Genomic DNA, 8121 nt, shown 5'->3' with positions numbered 1-8121 from the left:
ACCGTTCGGTTGTTCGGTATATTACCGAACCAAACTAGTTCGGTTCGGTTTGGTACGGTTCGGTTCGAGAAAACTAAACCGAATTGCCCACCCCTAAAGTTAATTACCAAAATGGTCCCTTGACTATAGCAAAATTACCAATTTGGTCCCAAGTTAACGATTGACTAACGGTCAAACAAACGGAGGACCAAATTGGTTATGATTTTTAAAGTTGAGGGACTTAAATGGTTAAAAAAATAGTCAAGGACCAAATTGGTAATTTCACTATAGTCAAGGGACCATTTTGGTAATTAACTCTTTACTCAAATATTTACTGCTGAAAATTATGGAATTTCCGACCACCTGAAAGTGATCTTAAATCAAATTGAAAGCAAAAAGTGGTCGGAAATAGCAACAAAGGTTTTTCCGGTTACCAAAAGTGGTCGGAACAAGGCTTTCAACTTGATTTAAGATCACTTTCAGGTGGTCAAAAATTTCATAATTTCCAGCAGTATAAAATGTACTTTTTTTTTTCATATCATAATTCGATTTTTTTCAAGCTCAATTTTTCATTACAGTTATTTTTCCAAAATTTACTATTTTATTTATAATATTCAAAGTCAAAAGTTTTACTTAAATTATTGTAAATCATCTAGATCATATTGTTGTAATTTGGCCTATATATCAACTAGCTCAGTTTTCGCGGGATGATTGCACGGTGATTGTTCGGAGATTCGTGTATATGTATGCGTGTATATGTAAAGAGAAAAAGGAGAAGGAGAAACACAAAAAGTAGGGCACCACAATGTGTGTATCATTTCATTAAGCCTTCACTCAAATATATAATAATCCATACAACCTTTCAACTCTTTAATTTAACATAAACAATGGATTAAATAAAAGACAAATGAAGGGTCTCATATTTTAATGGCCATTAGTATAAATAATTATAACACTCCCCCTTGGTCATTAAATAACTATACTCATGCCTCATTAAAAATCTCGCTAGAAAAACCCTGTGAAAAAAACCAAGTTGAGGAAAAGAGTACATGTAGTATAAAGTATGTGTTGCATCGGTTGCCTTGTTAAAAACCTTAGCCTAATAAAAACCCAGTGGGAGAAAAACTTAGCTAAGGGAAAAAGAGTACAATCATAAGCCTTTCGGGCATTATCTTCAAGATTTAAAGGTCTCCTGGACCATCAATTCATTTACACTTTAGAGTTTATCGCTCCCCATGAAGACAACAGTCTTCCTAGCCTTCACATCCAAATTTTATAAACATTGTTATATATATTAAATATTTTTTTTTGAAAGTCAACCTGGCGGTTGTATTTATAGAAGTGCTGAAATAGAGTCCGGTGGAACATTGTCCCAGTACATAGTAGTAGCGAAACTAAATGCTGTAGTAGCTAAAGTATGAGCTAATAAGTTCTGTAATCTAGGAATGTAAAATAACTGAGCAGTAAGAAAAAGTAGAAATATAGGTTCTGCAACTATCGATAGCATAACCCAGATACGAACGTGATGTAGTTGATGGTCCAGATAGATAACACTGTAGTAGTTGACAATCTGTATGAATTTGTATAGACTGTTCATTCCTCCTTTTAAGCCATGATAATACTTCCTTGCATGCAAATGCCTCGGCCATGAGCGGGGAGTGGCAATCTATCAACGGGGCGCTGAAAGCAGATATATAGCGGCCATTGGCGTCGAGGAGTACCGCACCAACAACTGCTGCATTTGTTTCATGGTGGTAGCTTGCGTCCATAAAGCATTTTACGGGTGCCGTCGTCTCGCCATGCGTGGATTCCGGCGGGTTGGCATGAGGCGGAGGCAGTACGTTCCCGGCTATTCCCTCGTCCGGCACGGGCTCTCCGGCAGTGGGATGGATAATGGCAGTCCCGGGTTGTGATGGCGCATGATGATGGACATCCTTCCACGCTTTCATCGTAGCTGTTGCAATTGTTAATAATTTCGTTGGCCTTGGTAGACAGGCATCCCCTACCCCGGGCCCTCCATAGGTGGTATAAAATTGCAGCTGCATAAACAATTCCATCAAAGTCTAGAACATTCAAGATTGCACTAAACCATTCATGGAAAACATTTGTGACAATATTGGAGATTGGAAGGTTGGATTTAACCCATATGGAGTGTGCATAGTCACACAAAACTAATGCATGCATGGTATCCTCATTCATCCTCCTACACATGGCACACATCGGGTTAACATCCACTCTCTTTATAAGTAAGTTGTTGGTAGTATGAAGGATATCACAAATAGCTCTCCATAGGAATGCCTTCCATTTGGGTGGAATTTTTAACTTCCATAGGGCTAGCCATTCATTAAATATCCCATTAGAATTACTCACGTAATTACCAACTATACGCCTGTATCCACTCTTGACTGAATAACATCCATTAGGATTACCAAACCAATACCATATATCATCATACTCAGGGGCAACTGGTATCTTTTGGATTCTGGGTATATCACTTGGTTGGAAAATATCAGCTAGTATATGCGGATCCTAGGTACCCGTATCCTGATCAATGAATCCTACCACTTTGGCCCCAGACAGGTGCTGTGGCATTTCTGTGTGAATCATAGGATCCAGATCGTCTTGCAGCCAGGGATGCTCCCATATTAAGGTAGATTTACCATTCCCAACCCGCCTTCTTATACCACCACATATCAGGTCCTTAGCTGCCATAATACTGCGCTAGCAAAAGCTTGGATTATTTCCTATAGTCGCCTCCAGGAAAGTATACTTTGGATAATATCTGGCTTTATAAATCTTGGCTACCAATGAGTCAGTGCTAGTGAGCAGTCTCCATGCCTGTTTTCCTAACATTGCCAAATTAAATGCATTTAAATCTTTAAACCCCGGACCACCATGCTTTTTTGGGATACACAATTTATCCCAGGCTTTCCAGTGAATGCCATGATCCGTACCAGACCCCCACCAGTACCGGTTCATAACACATTCAATAGCTGTACAAACAGATATGGGTAATAGGAAAACAGTCACTGAAAATGTTGGCATTGCCTGAGCCACACTTTTCAATAAAACTTCCTTACCAGCCTGTGAATCTGTGATAACAATCTCTTATTCCAAGAACCAATCCTCTGTTTGATTTTATCCTCTATATATGCAAATGCAGCCTTCTTGTTCCTACCCACAAACGAGGGTAGTCCTAGGTATTTCCCAAAGTTGGGGGCTTGAGCAACACCTAGTATTTGTGCCACCACATCCTTATCATTCTGTCCTGTATTCCTTCTGTAACATATACTGGACTTATGGTAAATTACTTTCTGACCAGATAAACTCTCATATAACTGTAAACAATTTTTTATCTCAGATGCCTCCTACATATTTGCTCTGAAAAACAGTAGGCTATCATCTGCAAATAATAAATAAGAGATCGGGGGTGCTCCCCTAGCAACCCTGCAGCCATGTATTAAACCTCTATCCTGCGCTCGTTGCAATAACACTGAAAGTCCCTCTGCAGAGATAGTAAACAAATAAGGAGATAATGGATCCCCCTGGCGGAGGCCACGCGTGGGCGTAATGGAGGAACTACGGGAGCCATTTATCATAAAGGTATATGACACAGTAGTCACACACAACATAAGTAACTCAATCCACCTACTATCGAAACCCAGAGCTAACAACATCTCACGGAGGAAAGGCCATTCCATACGGTCATAGGCTTTGGCCATATCAAGTTTGAGCGCACCCCAACCTACAACCCCACATTGTTTCCTATTCAAGTAATGCCCCACTTCTGCAGCTACAAGAATATTATCAGTAATCAGCCTGTCAGGAATAAATGCACTTTGTGAGCCAGATATTATACTTTCCATTAAGGGCTTCATTCTTTGTGTAATCATCTTAGCCATTATCCTGTAGATCACATTGCTCAACGCTATCGGGCGAAAATCTGCTACCACCTCAGGGGTTTTCTTTTTTGGGATGAGCACCACATCCGTATTATTCAGCTCAGAGGGGAAGATCCGATTATTAAGAAAATTCAGTATAAATACCGAAATATCGTTACCAACTACATCCCAAAAATGTTGGTAGAAACCTGGGTTGATACCATCCGGTCCAGGTGCTTTGTCAGGGGCCATCGCAAACAGGGTATCTTTTACCTCAAATACCTCAAAGGGACGTAACAATGATTCATTCTGAGCCTGGGTTACACGGGGGATACTTAAGAAAATAAACTATCACCATCCACAGGACCACAAGAGGAGAAGATATGGCTAAAATAATCCAAGATAATTGTATTCAGAGCATCTCCTTCCACCCAATCCCATTATCATTCATAAGTTTATAAATAGTATTTTTCTTCTTACGATGAGAGGCGTACCTGTGGTAGAATTTTGTATTAGCATCTGCATTCTTAAGCCAGTGTTGCTTGGCTCTTTGCCTCCAGTAAGCATCCTCCTGGATCTCCATACTGCTCAGAATTCCTTCCAGTCGTTGGAACTCAGTTAAGGATGTTAGATCAGTGCGACCCCTAAGATGTAATTGCTGCTTCCGCAGGAGCCTGATCTTCTCACCAAATTTATGATACTGGTCTCCACCCCATCTGGATAACTGGTTCCCACAGTATGCTATATAGTCTTGGACTCCTTCATTCCTCCCTTCCTCCCATGACCTTTCCACCACATTTCTGCATCCATCATCATATATCCAGACCATTTCGAACCGAAACCCTCTCCATCCACCCCCCCCCCCCCCCCCCCCCGTTCTGGAATGTTCCATGGACACTCAAAAACAGCGCAGAATGATCGGATTTTCTCATCAGATTATTAATAACTCTGGCCCCAGGCACAATCTCGCGCCAATCATTAGATGCTAGTACTTTATCCAATCTTTCTTCGATGCAAGCTGGCGTACCTTTTCCCTTCTCCCAAGTAAAACGGTAACCCTCCATAGGCAACTGAGTCAAGCCACACTGATCAATAGTCTCCCCAAAGCCGCGTAGGAGATTATTAGGGTGTGGATTACCCCCTCTCTTCTCGTGCTGAAACAGGAGATCGTTAAAATCCCCAATCATAACCCATGGTAAGGTGGAACGAGGCGCAAAGGATTTTATCAATTGCCACGCTTCTGACCTCCTATGGCGCTGAGAGTAGCCATAATAACATGTCATTCTCCACTTCGGAAAACTGGTCATATTCACCTCAATATCAATATGGTTTTTGGAGTAGCTCAAAAGACTTGCCGTATCATTCTTCCGCCACAGCAGTGCTAAACCACCACCACCCTGCGGTGTCGGATCAACATAAAAAAGACCATCAAAACCAAGGGTGACACGAATTCTTTCAGCAAGTATTCGTTTCACCATGGTTTCCATAAGAAAAATAAAATCAGGCTTCTTTCGGGACGCAAGGTCCGTTAATTCTCGAACTGTTCGTGGATTGCCCAAGCCACGACAGTTCTAGCTGATGGTACTCATAATGACGGGCGGGTCTGGGAACAAGAACCTGCCACAGACAAGTTTTTTTGGATCTCTGACATAACAACATCCCCGCCAACATTCACATCGCCCCCATCATTCACCTCGGCCCTTCTCCTTTTAATTGCAGCCGTGACTACATCACTCTCCCCGGTTCACGAGGAGCCTCAGACGCACCCCCTTCCCGCCCATCAACCCGTGCCTTAGGCATAACATCCGAAGGGGATCCCACCATAGGATTGCCATTCATGTCAAGGAGCCATGAAGCTCCCACTTTCCGCGGACCCTTCCTAAATCCAGCACGTAAGCTTTCATCATATGGATACTGATCAACCGGCATACCCGCATCTCGCGCTTTTAAACAATACTTATGTAGATGCCCCATCATACCACAGAAGTAGCAAAAATTGTGTAGCCTTTCATACTTGAAATTAACCCAACAAGTCGTCTTATCCATCTTCATAAGTTTCATGCGCCGTTTTAGCGGTTTCAAGACGGAGATTGAAACCCTAATCCGGTAGAATGTCTTCCAGGGTGCATTAGCAAACCTATCATCAACTTTAATAAAAACTCCCAAAAAATTCCCAACCTGTTCCAGAATAAGATCAGAAGTATAGCCCAGCGGCAAGTCATGTACTTGTATCCACATGTCGACCGTGTTTAACGGTACCGAGACCGGTATCTCCCCATCTTGAATCTGTTTGCAAACAAACGTGTGATTCTCAAAGGACCATGGACCTCCCTCAAGAACCAATTGAATATCTGTTTCATGGAAAAACACAAAGAGAAAAAGCCCTGGTTGCAACTCTGAGACTCGTACTCCCTTCACCGGTTGCCATACCGAAGCCATGACTTGGCTCATAAACTCCGCCTTCACAAGCTTAGTAGTCAAGAATCTACCCACTAGGCGCCACATTGGTACTGTTTCAGCCGGCTGCTCGTCGCCACCTTCAACCACCGGCACGAAGACGTCGTCCTCTTCATCATCTAGGGCTACGTCCGCCCAACGCCGACCCAACACTGCCACTGCCTGTGTCACCGCTGCCTGCTCCATGAGAATAGACGTGATTTCGCCGGTGCAGAACCGGAGAGAAGCAGCTAGAAGACGCCGGAAAATCTTGATCAACAAGGAGAGAGAGGAAACCCTAGCAAAACCCTAGAGAGAAAATCTTAAGGTAGTTCGAAAGCTCTTAATTAGAAGTAAGTATTTATATATATATTAAATATAATATATTTAATATATGATATATTAGATATAATATAATATATCTATAATATATATTTGAGAAGAGAGAGAGGGGAATAGATAAGTAATTTGATTGATGATTATGAATAAACAAAAACCACATATTTATAGTGAAAGAGAAAAGCAACAATGCTAAAGTTTAGGAAGTAATTAGAGGCCATGATTCCATGTACTCCATTTCCACGTAGTGTTATGCATGCATCCACGTTCACACACCTCCTTTTATTTTTTAACAAATTAACGGCTAACTACTTAGTTTAATATTACTAATAATAATAATAATATCATTATTATTATTATTATAACAAACATACTTCTTAAAAGTGGATGTAGGTAAGGATTTAGTGAATAAATCTACTAGATTTTCACTAGAGCGAACCTTTTAAATGAGTATCTCACCACTCTTCTAGAGTTCATGTGGGTAAAAGAACTTAGGAGCAATATGTTTGGTAAGGTCTCCGATCCTTTTAACGTACCCATGACTCATTTGTGCAATACATGTCGCATTGTCCTCATATAGGACAATAGGGGAATCAACTTTGCTCATTATACCGCATGAGCGATGGATATGCTGTATTAGTGCTCTTAACCATACGCATTCACGTGAGGTTTCATATAAAGTAATTATCTTTGAGTGATTAGATGAGGTAGCAACTAAGGTCTGCTTAATGGACCTCCAAGATATAGATGTACATCCACAGAGGAAAACATTATCAGTTAATGATTTAGCAGCATGAGGGTCAGACATATAACCAGCGTCTGAATATCCCGTTAATGTAATGTCCTGGTTGTTTTCAAAATAAAGACCAATGCTTTTTGTCCATTGAAGATATCTAAAGATATGCTTTACTCCACTCCAATGTCTTCCGGTTGGAGAGACACTAAATCTAGCAAGTAAATTCACCGAGAAAGCAATATCAGGTCTAGTGCAATTAGCCAGATAAAGCAAGGCTCCAATAACACTTAGGTAAGGAACTTCTGGTCCTAGTATATCATCATTATCCTCCTTAGGTCTAAATGGGTCTTCGTCCACTTCAAGGGACCGAACTACCATTAGATTGCTAAGGGGATGAGATTTATCCATGTAGAATTTCTCCAATAATTTATTAACATAGTTAGCTTGGTGAATAAAAATTGCATTGGGAAGATGCTCGAACTGCAGGCCGAGACAAAACTTGATTTTTCTTAAGTCTTTCATTTCAAATTCTGCCTTTAAGGATGAATATGCTTCTATAAGGTCTTCATTTGTCCCAATAATGTTAATGTCATCAACATAAACAGATATAATACAGAAGCCATTAGATGACTTCTTAATAAATATGCAAGGACAAATATCATTTTTCACATATCCCTTCTTCAGGAGAAATTCACTCAAATGGTTATACGACATTTTGCCCGATTGCTTCTAGTCATATAATGACCTATG

This window comes from Ipomoea nil, unplaced genomic scaffold (genome assembly GCF_001879475.1).
Source record: "Ipomoea nil cultivar Tokyo-kokei standard unplaced genomic scaffold, Asagao_1.1 scaffold2280, whole genome shotgun sequence".
NCBI lineage: Eukaryota > Viridiplantae > Streptophyta > Magnoliopsida > Solanales > Convolvulaceae > Ipomoea > Ipomoea nil.
This window is presented reverse-complemented; position numbering follows the sequence as displayed.